At 43.1% G+C, this 17,905-nt stretch overlaps 2 pseudogenes; both read left to right on the forward strand.

Moving 5' to 3' along the window:
* Positions 1 to 1,465: 1,465 nt before the first annotated feature.
* Positions 1,466 to 1,977, forward strand: LOC147453521 (uncharacterized; annotated as a pseudogene).
* Positions 1,978 to 3,023: 1,046 nt separating this feature from the next.
* On the forward strand, positions 3,024 to 14,620 carry LOC147453522 (uncharacterized; annotated as a pseudogene).
* The last annotated feature ends 3,285 nt before the right edge of the window (positions 14,621 to 17,905 follow it).

Below are 17,905 nucleotides of genomic sequence, written 5' to 3' on the forward strand. Positions count from 1 at the left end.
ATGAATGAATCTCTAATTGGATGTTTTTCTTTCATGATTATGTGTTTGATTTGTAGAAAAATGATGCTACACATGATGCTTTGTGATTGGTGCTTGTAGGTGGAGATGCGGTGAAGCGGTTGCCTACACACACGTGTGTAATCGTCAATTGGAGTGGAGAAATCGACGCGATTCTTGTTGAATGTGAGTGCATTAACCCATTCATTTGCTGATTTGATTTGTAACTTTGATTAAAGATAAATTTCACATAAAATTAGTGCAAATCTAAGTGCAATTAGTGTGCCTATGTGTAGGCAAAGTGCACATTTTTTAGTGCAAATTATGGTCTAATTGGTGCCAATTGGGTTCATAAAAAGAATTGGATTGCTTGATGTTGTTATGATGATTATGGATCAATTTTTTCATTGCTAAAATTGCGTTGAAATGCTGTCCAAGTTTTGGTACAATGTGTGTGCATTGATTAGCGATTAGTGCTTGATTATGCTTGTGTGTGCACACTTAATTGGGCTTGTAATTGATTGAAAATTGATGTGAAATTGGATGAATTGCAAAGTTCAAAGTGTGATGATCAATTGTATATGCTTAATTTTGCTTAATTCTATTGCTAATTATGTTAATTTTTAGTCAAAATTAGGCAAAAAGAGAAGCAAAAATTGACCTAATTTGGATGCAAAATGCATAAAAATTTGATTTTGGGTGTGATTTTGAAGTGTTAATTGCAAAAAAATCTTCACCAAATTGAGAGTGTATGCACTTCACGACCTATTTTTAGCTTTACATGCGCATAGGTCTCACTTCTCGGAACAATGTGTGCATTTACTTAAATTGGGTGTGTGTGTGCAATTACTTGATTTAGGTGTGTGTGCATTTACTTAAATTGGATGCGTGTGTGCACTTACTTGATTTAGGTGTGTGCATCATTTAAGAGGGATGTGTGCCATCCTCAATTGGGGTGTGTGTAAAGTGTAGTGCACAAGCAAACAAAGGGAGTGGGGGTCAAGCACATGTGCATGCTTGTTTTTAGGTGTGTGGAAAGGGAGTAAAGTCAACAAAAGACAAGGCATGTGAGAAAAGAATCTAGGTGAGAGAGAGAGAGAAACAAAGTCAACAAAGATAATAAAAAGAGTGTGAAAGCACAAGAAAACAAAATTTGATTTGCATAGGCGTCAGAATTTAAAAGGCCTAAAAAAATAAATAAAATAAAAAAACGATTTTTTTTCATTCTTTCTTTGCTTCTCACACATATTCCACACGCATCACACGCCCCACATACTCGGTGCTCGCGCGCATGTACACACGTTAGACACATTTAGAGCAGATACGTCCGAGAGTTAGGTTTTGCCAGATTTGAGTCCGATTGTACGCATAAACCTTGATATAGTGCAGATTTTGATTCTAATCTACATTCGACGAGTTGACGAGGTTTAGAGGCCTATCATACACCGAGAGCGCACATATGATGGCCATGACCACTTCGTGCTCTGAGTACACATTGCTCACACTTGTAGGCGAGCATAGAGGCCGGCCCTTTTACACGAACACATATGGACATTTCTCTGTCTAGTGCCGTGACTCCTTTGGCCCCACACAGACCCTCCAGGTGGTGCGAGTCCTTCCCAACGACACGCGGGATGGCACATTTAGAGATGACTATCGCGCCACGTATGTGGTCGACCATTTGATTAGGCTAGAGGAGATAGAGCTAGTACACGCAGATGATTGCCTTGAGGCCTTCGACCATCCTGTGCAGGTTACATTACAGCGGGTAGGTCCTCGAGTGATCTATATAGATAGTTCTCAGCGCATATATCGATTAGAGTGTCGCACTTCTAGTAGACGCCTATCAACAGATGTTGTGACACTACTTGGCGAGCCTAAAGACATATGCTACATGAGCACCACAGGCACTGAGCTTTACTTTTTGACTTGTGGATTGCCGTACGATCCTTGACCGACCCAGCGCCCTACTTCGAGTAGGAGTGCCTCACCTCCTTTAGACACAGTGCCACCACCCACATCACTCATGAAAGCACTGCCAGGATTCTCCTCACCTAGACTTGATTTGCCGCCAAGCGTTTCGAGCTATCACGAGTCTAGAGCGATGTACACGGCGATTGCTAGCACTTTGCGTACCACTCAGAGTGAGCTATAGATAGAGACCCAGAGCCTTCGAGACACATACTTTAGAGAGTCTCAACCTCGACACCTTGCACCATCTAGAGACCCATGCTAGCCTTTGATGACACAGATTAGAGAGCATATGAGAGAATCTATGACGACCACATCACCCCAGTTGAGAGCACCAGAGGTAGGGCCCGGTAGATCACCCATTGTAGATATGAGTGCCCCTAGACCACTGACCCCCACCCTTCAGATACTATCCGAGACCAGAGAGACTAGGGATAGCATGAGAGATATAGACATCAGATCTTGCATATAGTAGGCCGATCTCCACGAGGGGCTGCATATTATGTTGACACTTATGATCACCCTGTTGTGAGGCTATCCACCCTGCAGCGCATCATGTCTACACCTAGGCAGATTGTGAGAGCCTACCCACATGCCGATAGAGCAGTTTTATTGATGAGCTCGGAGAGTAGTATCTCTTGATTGAGACCCTTGATTTTGATGACATTGAGCGAGCACACCCAGATGACAGCCCAGACACATAGACACATCCTAGGCTAGTGGAGCTTCAGAGAGTTGAGCAGACCGTGACCTATCTAGATGAGCTTGGTCGTAGGTACAGACGCCTGACGAGTGGTGGATCCACAGATCCTTCAGCCCGCCTTCTTGCATATTTGATAGGAGATCCACGTGAGCGAGTTTATAGGGATGTCGATCATGCAGTATATGTTCTGACTATAGGTGTACCCTACTCCCCTCGACTTAGACATGATGATTTATGTTTACCCACGACGACCACACTAGCTCCACAGCTACCGAGAGCTCCGAGTCCTCGAGAGACACCACTAGAGAGATCTAGGCTTCTTTTGTCACGTCGTATTCTACCACCTTGGGAGATGCCAGATGAGGATGATAGTGTGCCACGAGAGATAGCTCCAGCACCTAGCCTGCCACAGGTAGAGCCCTTGAGACTAGAGCCCAGTCAGAGTATTGTAAAGGAGCCTACACCACCAACCACAGTTATCCACGAGACTTCCAACACACAACGAGAGATCTCACAGAGTCATAGAGTGAGTGACTCTGATGGATTTGTTATAGATGAGACCACTCCACAGATTCTAGCTGCCCTTGAGAATCCTTGTTTAGATCTGCCGACCCCACAGAGGCCCTTAGAGATAGTTGTCGAGCTAGAGCCATCTACGAGAGTAGATCCCCCATGAAAGAAGATGCAGAGCCGACATCATTTCTATCCCACTCTTTTAGCTTGCATAGCGGTGTCATAGCCAGTGAGTCACAGAGAGAGCAGCCACCACATATATATGTTTCCCTAGTGCCATCTATGAGTGCTGATTCACGATCAGATCACCCGATTGAGCGGAGACCAGCCACGAGCCGTACTTTTCTAGATCAGGTTCCTAGAGACCATATTACTGACACCACAGAGATAGAGGTTACACCACATATACATGGACGTACACGGACTAGAGTGACCTCTACTAACACCTTATGTAGGGATACGATAGAGCCTGCTAGACTTGTTTGGAGACCACGTACACAGGCATCTCAGCCATGTGTAGAGCCTTCTCTACGCAGAGTCTCTACGACGATGAGTAGTGCCAATGAGGAGCGACACACGATAGATTAGGCACGTAGCTCTCCACGTAGAGCTTCCAGGACAACCCAACAGGTATTTGTTCCCCGTGACGAGATACATGCTAGATTTTTACCTTGTGATGACACGATCATATTTCTGAAGAGCCATATGACCGACGACGGATTTTCACATGGTTGGCTCACATCTAGACGGTCACTTGAGGCACAAGATTACTTTGAGGGACAAAGACATGTTTGGGTACCTAGGCCACGAGCGGTAGCACACCCAGCGCATACAAGATCATACCCTAGAGCGAGACCTCCACGAGCCAGATGTCGAGAGATGAGACTACCCCTAGAGAGGTTGGTACCTTCACAGCAGATAGTATGTCCTAGAGCTAGATGCACACGTAGACACGCTAGGAGAGCTCAGACTGACATCCCTACGAGAGTGCGAGCATTGCAGATTTGGCTATCGAAGAGCCTTCCACAGACTATTCGAGTAGAGGCTGATGTCCCCCCTACGCCCATTCCTTGTGCTGTTGAGAAAACTTTACATATGGAGCTAGGTGTTAGCCATCCCTTGACTATTAGAGATCGAGCTAAGAGACTGCAGATCATGCTTCATGGTGAGAGCTCTCTCTTGACTCCTAGTTGCACGAGATTTGAGATTTGTACACATTGATATGTGCATATACGAGAGAAATTTTTTTCCCTCTGGATATCCAGGTTTTAGACCCTAGCTTAGATGTTTTATTTTATTATTCTGTTACTTTTGTTATTTTATCTTGCTGCTGACATAGCTCTTGGAGGTACAATGCTTTTGTTGATCTTTTGATGCAGCACGTAGATAGACGTTAGCTTGCCCATGGAGATTGGATGACCATGTAGACATGATGTATCTCCAGACACGAGGAGCTTCCATGACATCGACCTCTTCATCGAGCCCATGCACAAGTGTACTCCTTCTTGTGATATATGATTTTGTACATTTATATTTGTTGATTGTGGCTTCTTCTTGGTTTGATTAAGTGCATTCAATTATGTTTTGTTATCTGCCATTAAAGATGTATAAACTTGTCCTTTCTTTAGTTAATTGACTTAGAGTTTAGTTTTACTGATGATCCTTGAGGTTAGGTGGCCATGACTTTAGGTTAACTCATTTACTTGACTACTAGTCCTAGTTGGTAAAATTATTTGAGTGTTTGAAACCTTAGGAGTGCTTTAAGCATAGAGAGGCTTTCTCACCCAAACAACAAAGAACACTAGTGAAAATACAAAGGAAATGGAAGAAAAACAAAAGTGCCACAAGTGTAAAAGCTTAAGCTAGAAGAGAAATCCTGGCTTGATTTGGTACTTCACGCACATGTATTGCCTATGGTACTAGAGCCCTAGAGGTTCCCAGTGTGGGTGCTTTTCTTTGAGAAGCAAAAAGCCCCGGGTATACAAATAAGCACACACGTCAAATGATTTTGCAAAATGTGAAAAATAACAAATGAAAAGCAAGAAAAATGAAATGAGAAAGACTTCCATTGAGCTTCAAGTAAAAAAAATTCAAGATTTTGTTTCGAGTTGTGAGAGTTAGTTAGCTAATCTATGACATACATAATTAGGGAATCTTGCATTGGGATAAATTTACTAACTTAGCTAGTACTAGAGTAAATGTTTTAACCCTTAGTCGTAGCTAACTAATTGATAGACTCATTCATAAGCCCAAAACTCTTGATTAATTAATTTCAGCAAGTGTAATTTATTTTTCCTTAATGGTTGTGTAACATTTCATAATTCTTTGCATTTACTCATTACTACATATGCTTTGCCTTTTCCTTATGCCTTATCACCTGTTAACCCTCACGGCTCACGGACACCCTATCACCTACGAGATGGACGTTGTAACCTATGGCGGACATTGTATTATTTATTGGTAGAGTCAGGTACTGGGCTTGTCTGTCCAATAGGAAAGAGTAAGAGTGATCGCCGATGAGAGGCGCACTCTAACTGGAACATTCAAGGGATTAGTTGGCTAAGCATGGGCGCCCAAGTGTGAATGGGGTGAGCTTATATAAAAGTCAACTAAACCTAAAATTCACTCACTCTCTCATTTGTGCAATAGAAGAGTGCTCTTGCTCCATCTCCATCTCCATATTCTTCTTCTTCACCTCCTTGTGTGTGTGTGTGTGTGTGTGTGTGTGTGTGTGTGAGAGAGAGAGAGAGAGAGAGAGAGAGAGAGAGAGAGAGAGAGAGTGGGCGATCGAGCATTACGAAGGCACAACGGCGGTGAAGCGGTTGAGCGCGGCGAAGTGGCGGCTCCTTCTTCTTCGCGGCGAGGAATCCTCCACGAAGCAAGCGTAGAGCGGTGAGTGACACACCATCGCCTTCTTTGAGCTTACTAGTTTAGGCTTGTTGTGTGCTTGGAGCCATTTGTGGCTCGCACACGGTGTATCGGCAAGTTCCTTGCATTGAAACGTGCGACATATGCGCACATTTTTGGTGCCGCTGCCGGGGAATGCCATACATGAAGCTCGAGTAGTACTCTGTGCTTCTCCATGGTGCAATTTCTATTGTAGGAAAGGTAAGGAAGGAGTGTGTGTGTGTTGAGAAGAGAGATTAATTGGTGTTATACTGTGTGTTTTTTTTGTTAATGGAGTTTTCAAAGGTACTATGTTTATTCTCTGTGTATTAAGGTAGTTAGTTTTCTTTGTTAATAGAGATTTCAAAGGTTCTGTGTTTATTCTCTGTGTATTAAGGTAGTTAGTTTTCTGTGTACAGTAAGTAGGAAGTAGATTAGTGAGAGTTAATAGAGTGTTTTAGTGTGTAAGAGTAGGTGTATTAGTTATAAGTAGGTAGAGAGAGAGTGTGTGTGCTCTTGCGCAGGCCGCGACGGCCTTATCCTTAAAATAAAAAATAATAAAATAATATTTTTTTTAAAAAGGTAGGACCGGGATCGGGAATATCTCCCAGACCCAAGCCCAGACCCAAACCCAAGCTCACGCTCAGGCATAGGCCTCGGTCGCCTTTTAAAAAAACGAATTTTAGCTTCACACGTAGCTAAAAATCGATTTTTTGAGGACCAACGGAACGTCAGATGCCCGAAAATTGTGCTATAAAGCACACAGCGACCCTCTAAGTGATACGCTCGTTTCGAGCTATCACACACTTTAATAAAAAAAAATCAAACATTAAAAAACATTCAAAAAACATCAAAAACAAGAAAACATCAAGTAGAAAGCGAGGTGCAAAACACCCACAAAACAAAGCAAGTAACCTTTGAGGGTACTTGCCGACACTTGTAGGGCACCCAAAGCACATGTATCTACGCTCTGGTCGTGTGCTAGAGTCCGAACAACTAGCTAGTGCTTCGATTTACGGGGGTACTCACTATCCTTCCACGCTAGGGTCTACGCCCTCGGTGGGGACCCAAGGTAGTGCAACCCAAGACCCAAATATAGCGGCTAGCAACTCTTCCTCTGACTACGATATTATGGAAGAGCATCGTACACAAAGCCCCGGGGGAACAAATGAAACCGTGCCTAGCTGGGCCCAACAACTTGGAACGAGTGTTTTTAGCCGTTTGATGGAAACTTTTAGTGGAGCTACGCGCTTTGAACCTACGGCTAGTGAAGTAAACGAAGGGGGTGGGGAAGTAGAATCACCATTCACATCTTCTGTAGACCCCACACTCCCTCAGAGTGTCCACGTGGACATTCTACCTACCTCATTTAATGAGGGCCCTACCGAGCTACCACCTTCCAAAGTCGCCTCTAAGGCAGCGGTGACTAAAAGTCAAAACACGGGAAGCAACATTGCATCCACCTCACGGAAACCCTCTAGAACACCAAGTTTGGACGGGATATTTCTCAATGAAAATTGGGAATATGACCTACACACGGAGACTTTGACCGACCTATACATGGGCTACACATACCATGTGGGTTGGTTAGAAGTTGTACAATCTACATCTAGTTCCACTAGTCTAGAGGAACAACAACACATGATCTGCAATGTCATCCATAGGATTATCCAGTCCGAGAGGCAAAATCGAGGAATAAACATACCTTCGACGGGTCCTATGCGATTTTTAGACACGGCAAAGGGAAACAACCCACTCTATCACAAATGGAGACTCCCCCAGTGAGTCCCATCGATCCCCCGTATGTTGTTTCGCCAGGGGTCTCAATGCAATCTGAGCCCACAAGTGATAGCTTTAATTTTCCAAGTCTAGCTCATCTTTCCCTGGATGACACCACGGAGACCATGCCTACCCCAATGATGGGCATGCCAAGAAACACACCATGGACCTCGTTTGCTAGTAAAGCACCGATACATGGTAGCTCAATGCCTGCAACAATACCTACAAGTGTGTACCAATCATATGCACCTATGGGTCATCACACTCATGTAGTCCCTACCCCTCCCATTGTTTCAACTACCTATGCTCCACAACCACAATACACAAGTTCTTATTTCCATGGGACTATACCGGCTAGCATTAGCATGTCACATCCGATGTCTGCTATGCCTAGGGCCACCCATATGAACTATGGACCACCACATGGCACAACATCGTACCCAACGTGGAACCCAAGGGCTTCCTATGCGCCAAGCCCAATGCCAATACCTACTCCACATGTAGTCTCCGGAGCGCCTTCACCCACGGTGCCTGCTCATTTAGGTGAGTTGGCAACATTTGCTCAAGCTATTGGTCGATCTATTGCTGAGAATATGCGTAACACGCCTGATAGAGAGCCTAGAAGTAAGGCAGTACAAATAGCCAAGCTCACACAAAAATTTAGTGGAGACGGGGATGTGAGGAAGCATATCGAAGTGTTTGAACAAATATGCGATTCTCTAGGAGAACACAGTGACCTACATAAGAGAAATGCTTTAAGCCTAACCTTAAGTGGGAAGGCTGGGGATTGGTATAGAACCCTAAGGGTGGAAGGAAAAACGATTTACCCTACTCTTAGGAGACTGTTCTTAAAAGAATACATACAAGAGGGAGTGCTTTGGGGTGTAGCCTCTCAGCTCTAGAAAGCCCAACGAGAGGAAGGAGAGTCGGTGAGAGACTTTATAAGTCGCTTGAAGCATTTGAATTCTCGTTGTAATCCAAATGAGCACTTCAACAATAACCAATTGCTTGATAGATTCATTAGGGGGTTACGACATGAGGATATCTACAATGGCCTAGTCATTAGAGGTATCACCACTTGGGAAGCAGTCACCACCAATGCGATCCAATTGGAGGATAATTTAATGATTCAAGGAGAAAGAGTGTCTGTTGAGCCTAAATCTATTAGCTCGCAAGCATCAGGGCATCAGCCAATGACCCTAAAGCCTATTGCTAAGGAGCCAAAGATATCTGAGATGACTTTAGCAGATCTCACCAAGGCTATTCAAGAGAGTCTTAGAGACAATCGTGCTCTGCAAAACAATCATATGTATCCAAGAAGGGAGCAGCAATGGTGCTCAGTATGCTATGGACCGCATAGTACCAGTGAATGCCCTACTTTCAGAGTAAAATTCAATGGGAACTGCAATGCATGTGGGAGGTATGGTCATCAAGCTAAGGATTGCATAGTATTTAAGCGTGCGATGGCCAATAGACCAACCTTAGCATGGACAGACACACCTCGAGTGCCTGCCTTGATGCCGGCCCCACCTCTTGAACAAACAGCACAACACATGGTCCCTAGGGCCCAAAATGTTATTCAAACAACACCCTTACCACCTCCAGTGCTAGGACCGCAACCACCACATCCGAGAATCACTTCTGTGAATCAAGGGGTTGTGATTCATCTATTTCTTGTTTGGAAGGCTATGAGGAAGATATAGATCCTAATATCGCCTATGGGATGTATGTGCTTGAAGAAAGTCCACAATACTACATGGAGGACTATTAGGGACAAGTCAAACCTGTATATCAAGTAGCTGCTCTTGCGGCAAGAGGCCAAAATATCAATTACACTGCTAAGAGACCACCTCTTCAATGCTATGAGTGTGGAGGTCCACATCGTGTAGCCGAGTGTCCTATTAGGCTACAAAAGAACGCCACACTAATGCAAACCAATCAAGCGAGCACGTCTACAATGCCGATACTCATGTGTAATCGATGCGGCATAGATCATTTGATTGCCCAATGTCCAAATAATCCAAATGCACCGAAGATCACGCCATTAAACTGGATTGAAGTTACCGAGGAGCCATCACCAAGTACACCCGTGGTACCAGTAAACGTACTCACACGATCGATGCTCCAAAAACAAAATTATATTCTTGAGGAAAGAGACACGGCATCAATTTCCCAATCTCAGAAAAAGAAGAAAACACGAAGAAAGAGATCGCAAAAAGCAGCGAAGTCAGACCCCAGTTCAAAGACCAACATAGGGACTGGTGATGACCCCGTATATACGAACGACGTTGAAGAAGATTCTGATTCAGGTGAAACCATGGAGACCAAAACGACCACTAACATAGAAACCAACAAGGAAGATCTTCATGAGACACAATGGCCAGGATCCAAAAAGAAGATAGGAACTTACCTAAACCCTATAGAGGAGATTGAGCGAGTCAAGCAATTAAGGAGTTTGGTAGAAGATACCCAAAGGGATCTAGAACCAACACCTACGAAGATCCACATTACAAACACCGTGTTCCCTACGCAACAACAACCTCACCAAGTCCATAGACCCTTGGACATACCTAGTGTCATCCAAGAAGAAAGTGACTTAAAGTCATGGGAAAGTGGGCGTACTCACTTCTTGATGGAAAGAATGTTTACAGAGGGACTACCTGATCCTATCAAAAAAATGGAGATCCCATCTTCCCCTCGTCAAGGGACTCAAGGCCAAAAGGTGCCGTTAAACATTGCCAAATTGATGGATTTCATGTCTTCAGAAGTTAGAACCACCATCATGTACAAACTATATAAAGACCCTGAGCTAGTCTCAACCCTTCGAGCCTTCCTCAATGGAGAACTGAAGTTTGGGCTACCACAATTTGCACAGATGGATGGAGCTGAGGAGATGCCAATAGAGGAGGAATACATAGATCCACAACCCAACCTAGATGAGAACCTTGTTATAGAAATACCTGTTAACAAGTTGGGACAATACTTTGAAGGTGATGAATCCAATGCAACTATACCAATCACTACTAAGGGATTAACTGTGAAGGGAATCCTTGATGGTGGCGCTGGGGTTAGCATTGTGACTAAAAATTGATGGGAAACTATGGGAAGACCTCACCTTGCGACCACAACCATAGTAGTGAAGGCGAATGGGTCTATTGTTAAACCTATTGGGATGCTAGAAGATCTCAAGATCAAGGTCTTTGCACATAAAATAAGGATTACCTTTATTGTTATGGATTTCTCCAAACACACTATGGCATCGGAGATGATCTTAGGACGTCCTTTCATGAGGGAAGCAAAAATGGTGCATGACTGGTCTAAAAACCATGTCTACTTGCAGTTCTAAGATTCTGTCATTCAAGTGGATCTTGTGACGGGTCGAGCACATCCTCTAGGAAATAGGTTTATAATTGATCATAGATCTGACACCACAGTTCACTCGGCCCCATTGCAGTATTGTTACACGTGTAAAGTGGACACTGATGTTGGGAAAGATTCTCCTTATATGGATGTACTACCTGGGATGACTGAGTCGGACAATGTGGATTGGGTCCACCTAGTAGCAACCATAGACACTTGGGGAAACAGGGGGACAACCTGGGTAACACCTGAGGGGGATGAAATGCCTGTACCTGTAAATATTCTACAAGCAATACATATAGCTTCTGGAAAGACTCATCCTAATATAGCAAAGAAAACATACAAGTGGGTCCCTAAAGCTTCTTTAGCGACCATGGCGGATGCTAAAAAACAAAAGCCTTGTAGGAAACGTACCACTCGTTCCAAGAAAAGTAAGAAAACATGGAGTTGGACTCCTATTCGACTATTGGAAGCCCAAGGCTACTATCAAGGAAATGATCAAATATGGGTGCCAAAACGTAGATTATGTTCTTACCTATCACCTGACCCATGTGAGCCCAATCTCGTAGCTCCAAAACGAATCGCCAATCGAGGAAAGAAAAAAATAATAGAATGCTACACACCCACTCCAAATCTAGTCTGGGTACCAAAGAAAGAACAATTTGTTCCACCTAGCTCAACAAGGGGGGAGTCCCATGAAGCTTCTAGCTCCTCATGTAATGCATCCATAGAGGTAAAAGATTCTCCACATCGTCGACCTACAATAGTGGACCTCCATAAAGCTACAAAGGAATCCACACCCCCTAGTCTTCAAGAATCACCTGATGAACCACTTCAAGTTCGATTCTGGGAGAGTATCTTACCACCCTTGCAACTCGATAAGGCACCTAAGGTAATAGAAAACTACTGGCAAAAATCCTCACCTATTATCAACTGGAACAATTGGTTTCAAAGGGTGACGAGCACATTTCAAACGATATGATCTACCCAAGGAAGGGGGGAGTGTTTGCTGACAGTCATCATTCACTTACTCCCCTCTCAACCTTGATTCCTTGACCTCTCAATCTCCCAATCTTAGGGAATGTATATATAAAGCGTTATACTCACAAAAAATAAAAAAATAAAGAGCAAGAGCAATTAGCAAACGAGTATGCACAATAAAAGTCAAAACATTGACTCAGACCTACACATTCACATCCGGTACATTGAAACAGAAACCCATGTCATAAAATACCTTTGATCCCCATCACTCGAGTGATGGAGGGTAGGTAGGATTAATACAATATGAGTGTTTCTGTTTTAGAGTTGAGTGATTAGCAAAGTTTTTTTTTCCCACTGATGTGCCTCCTAGAGGTATTCCTTGTGTTTCCTAGTGTGTACAGGAGCATGTTTCTGTTGTTAGGATTTGGACCTTCATGGAATCTTTATCTCGACTCACTCTTCAAATCAAGCGCGACCATCAACACAAACAAGTGTTTCTTGTCCATTAGCATTGCCCCTTATCCTTTTTTCATCTATGATTGTCTGCTTTGATTGTGATTGGTAGCATAATATCCAGCACATTTGCTTAGTATCAAACATTTAATTCAATGTAATTTTTGTCATAATCACTTGTCTAGGTTTAAAAATCAAGCAAGTTCGACTAAGCTAGTTTGACCAAGTTAGGTGTTAGAGATCTTCTCTTAATACCATGGGGAATGCCTTCCTAATAATTAATGGTTACTTAGGTTCTTAATCCGATTTAGGCAGCATTGTGTGAAATGTACTAGGGCTTTCTAGTGGGCTTGACCCTATTGACCTTTATCTTAAGTATTATAAAGGGAGTTTACTAGTGTGATGAGCCTGGGGAGGTGTATCAGTGCTATATGACCCCCCAAAGTTACAAAATTAAAATGCTGAAAACGAATCAAAGTGCCACAATGTAAAATCTTAAGTTGGAAGAGAAATCTCAGCTTGATTGGGTACTTCACTCACATGTATCGCCTATGGTACTAGAGCCCTAGAGGTTCCCAGTGTGGGCGCTTTTCCTGAAAAGAAAAAAACCCAAGGCATACAAAATAAGCACACACATCAAAATTGAATCACTGTGAAAAGACTTTGGGGGGTCAAAGAAAAGGTAATCAGTCAGGCGATGATTTCATGAGAAATTCCTTTTATCGTAGCTTACTACAAGGTCTTCTAGGTATAGCCTCTAGTCAGCCCTCGAACATGAAATACTTGGCTCTCGCGATTAAACAACTTAATTGACCAGAGAAAATTAAGAAGCTTACCCATGGTATCAATAGTCGATCTCTAGTTCCTTTCGACCGTTAAATTAGCGACCCCAGACTTGTTTAATTTTTTACCTTTACATCTGTTTATGCATTTGATTACATTGCAATTTAATGTTTATTGCTGACAAATTGTTTAAAATTCTGTTACCAATCAATTTGTCTGCCTAAAATTTCATATGCTTTTTAATCGCTTATGAGAATGCAATTACTGTGCCAATGTTGTTTGATTTTGCAGTGATTGAAGAAGGCTAAGGACATTCATCTCAAATGCTCTTCCACCTCGATGAACGAGCTTCAACTCAATAGCTTCCGAGGATGGAATCTACATCAGGAAGGGGGGCATGTTAACCCTCACGGCTCACGGACACACTATCACCTACGAGACTGACGTTGTAACCTACGGCGGACATTGTATTATTTATTGGTAGAGTCAGGTACCGGGCTTGTCGGTCCAATAGGAAAGAGTAAGAGTGATCGCCGATGAGAGGCGCACTCTAACTGGAACATTCAAGGGATTAGTAGGCTAAGCATGGGCGCCCAAGTGTGAATGGGGTGAGCTCATATAAAAGTCAACTAAACCTAAAATTCACTCATTCTCTCATTTGTGCAATAGAAGAGTGCTCTTGATCCATCTCCATCTCCATCTTCTTCTTCTTCTTCACCTCCTTGTATGTGTGTGTATGTGTGTGTGTGTGTGTGTGTGTGTGTGTGAGTGTGTGTGTGTGTGTGTGTGTGTGTGTGTGTGTGTGTGTGTGAGAGAGAGAGAGAGAGAGAGAGGGCGATCGAGCATTACGAAGGCACGACGGCGGTGAAGCGGTTGAGCGCGGCGAAGCGGTGGCTCCTTCTTCTTCGCGGCGAGGAATCCTCCACGAATCAAGCGTAGAGCGGTGAGTGACACACCATCGCCTTCTTTGAGCTTACTAGTTTAGGCTTGTTGTGTGCTTGGAGCCATTTGTGGCTCGCACATGGTGTATCAGCAAGTTCCTTGCATTGACACGTGCGACATACGCGCACATCACCATATATTTGCTTGCTACCTCATCCACCTTTTTCTTTTTGTAGGCACATTCTTTCTCAAGCATCTACCACGACATGGCTTTGTCAGGGACGACAAAGCTTTGGGAGGGGAGAGTGTTGACGGACGAGTGTCAACGACATGCATTATGCTTCCATTGGTGTGTACACATATGTGTATGCTTATATTTTTTGTATTTACGGGCTCCACAGTGGGTTCCAAGTTGTACATTGATGATTAGATGAGCCTAGATACCTGCAGCATGTTATACATTTTTTGGCTGGCCGCCCATTTTTAAAAGCCCTTGTATATAAGTCAATTCACAAGATGTGAAAGGGCATTCTTAGAGAAGAGAGTGTGAGGGAGTGTGGAGAAGAAGAAGAGGAGTGGCTATGGAGCTTGGATCTTCCACATCATATGTAGTAGTCATTGGGATTAATGGAAGCTAAGTTCTCTCTACTTTCTCTTGTCTTTCAAGATTATGTGTGTTAATGGTGTATGATTAGTGTTAATCTTCTCTTCTCTCTCAAGTTTTCCCTCTTATTTGAGCATTCTTGCTTCACATGTGTGCTAGATTAGAGTGTGTGTGTACGTGGGCTGCATACATTTCTCTCATTAGGCTTCTTTGTGTATGCTTAATGTGTGATTAGAGTGTGTGTGCTTGAGATTAGAGCAAAGGGATACACCATTGTCTGCATGATTAGAGAGTTAGAGTGTAGATTGAGAGTGTGTTGCTTCATCGGCTTTCCCTCTTCTCCTCTCTTGCTTTACCCCTCTTCCTAGAGTCGTCATTCCGTCACATTAGGTGCATCCATGCCTCCATGCACTAGCCGGGTTCCGATCCACCGGATTGACATTATGTCGGTGCGTTGTGCTATGACCGCCAACAGGGGGGGAAGCTTGGGAGTGATGGCAAAGAGCAAGAACGTAGGGTATGTTGCAAAAATGCGGCATACTCTACAATCTTTCCTTTTTTAAGCGCGAGTCATTACCGCGGCTATTACCACGCCTATTACCTTGTCCTTGCACCAAGTGCAAAAGGGAAATTCCTCGCTTGAGACGGATTGCTTTGGAGCACGTGGAGAACGAAGGGCTTTTGTAAGGTCTCTGACCCCGACCAAAAAGAGCACCCTTGTACCATGAAATGAACATAATGGAAAAAAGTTACTATTTTTAGCAGTTTTCCGAATTTCGTGTGCCATGATGTTTAGAATGTTTTAAAGCTTCGAAATGCAAATTAAAATAATTTTTGTAAACAAATTCCAAAAATAGTAAGTTTTTGGTCACCCGACCCGTCTAGTTTTGACAGTCTCGAAAAACTGCACCCGTATCCCGAATTTGAAAAAATGTATTTTTGGACCCCGGGGGCTGCTAAATATGGAAGGTACTCGGACCAGTACGCCTTAGTTAGAGCTTAGTATAGCAATTTACGGCATTAAATTCCGACTCGTATGGGCCGTTTTAGCCTAAAACCAATTTTTCCTAAAGTTGTGCGGGGAGGCATCGGGGCTCGAGGCTGTGCGGGAGCAGGTTCCAGGCCACTCTGAGCCAGCTTTAGCAGCTAGGGGGCACCCTCTTGTCTTGTGGGAGTTGTGGGAGAGTTTCCAAGCTTGAGAGTGAGTGTGAGAGCCAGTTAGGCTAGCGAACTGGACACTTGGTGAGAAGGTAACTAGACTTGCCAATGCATGAAGTGAGTGCTCACTCTGATGCTTATAGCAGCTAGGTTCGATTTTCAGCTTGGAGGAGCCTTTTAAGGGTGTGCTCTCACACACACACACACACACACACATGCTCACACACACACCCAGTACACACACACACACACACCTTGGGGAGGTGCTGTCGGCACACACAGTTTTTGAAGGAGAAGCAAAGGAGGGAAGTGCTGCCGGATTCTCGTCTTGAGAACTCATTTGGATCAGAAAATCAAGAGGATTTCAGCCCCTAATCACGGTAATCATGATTTAATTTATGCTCTTCTATAATTCTCTTCATCATTCTCTTAATTCCTCGTCTACTATGCTTAATCCTAGCTACAAATTCCCAATAGCTGCTCTCTAATTCTCCTTAGCTATATTCCATTACATAATCATCATCCAATAGCTAATTATGCAGCCATTCATCACTCTTAATCAATGATTAATACATGATTAGAAGAGATTTCTTTCTCCAGCAGCATAGTAATTAATTGTCAATCCGCTAATGATGTAGATTTGATGAAATTCATTCTTTTACCACACAATATTGGTGTAACTAAGATAGATTCAATTTTCTCATACATTAAGATGTGATTAACATAAAATTAATCCATCATTAAGCCACTAAGAAGAGAATTTTCTCACCTATGCATGCGGTAATTTTGCATCTTTCTAATTGCATTAGGAAAGTGACTGAGCTTGCTTAATTCATATCTCTTGTCATTATATTAGTAAAATTCTGAAATTCTTAATCATCTAAGCCAAGTGATTAACTTTAGAGCCGGTTCCCATAGGACAAGTAAATTATTATCCATAAAATTACTATGTCTCGAAGGAAAAATCTAACCCTCTTGTATAAGGGGGATTGTTCAATGACTCTAATCTATCATTTGGATTGTTATGATGCTCTCGGACATTAACTCTTTTCTCCAAGTTTATCATTTAAAGTAGTGAGTATAAAATGGCCCCGGTTAAGAGAACTCGCTTCGGTGGTGCCCACGACTGCGAGGTGGGAATGAGCAATTTGAACGGAAAAGGAAAAGCTTCCATGGACGAACAAGCACCGGCCATCTCACGGGCCATTGACAAAGAAATGGAAGAGGTAGGTCGCAATTTTATTCAACTTGTTTAATTTAACATTGCACACATTTAGCTAGGAAAGAACATATTCCCAAACAAGTTGGAGAAATCCGACGAAAACCTCGGCATTTGAATTCATTTGTATATTAAAGTCTAAAGTAGGAAAGAATGATTGACGGATATACTGTTGGCAATAGGAAAGAATGTCTGCTAGAAAAAATTTAGCTCGGCATGTTCATTCTATTTCCAATGTTGAACTAGTTCTGATCCTCCTACTGATCACAGGGGGCAGAGTTCCTGGTTAAGGGATCTTGAATCCACGACTTTCTTTCTATGTGGTGGATACCCACGACTTTCTTTCTATGCGGTGGGAACCCACGTCTTGCTTTCTATGCGGTGGGAATGTCCATGTTGTGCTTTCTATGCGGTGGACATACCTAATTGTATGGGCAGCTAGGCGACAACGGGAGGAGTAAACTCTCGCTGGAGGGGGGATGTTGTACCTCCAGAACATTGGAATTTTAATGAATAAGTTTGAGTAGAATTTTTACTAGAGTTTCTCTCTTGGTGCCGCTTTGCAATACTGATTGAAGGGCTGTCTTAACGAACATTGTGAATCAGAATCTAATCA

This window comes from Adiantum capillus-veneris, chromosome 7 (assembly GCF_014529385.1).
Source record: "Adiantum capillus-veneris isolate H3 chromosome 7, ASM1452938v2, whole genome shotgun sequence".
Taxonomy (NCBI): Eukaryota; Viridiplantae; Streptophyta; class Polypodiopsida; order Polypodiales; family Pteridaceae; genus Adiantum; species Adiantum capillus-veneris.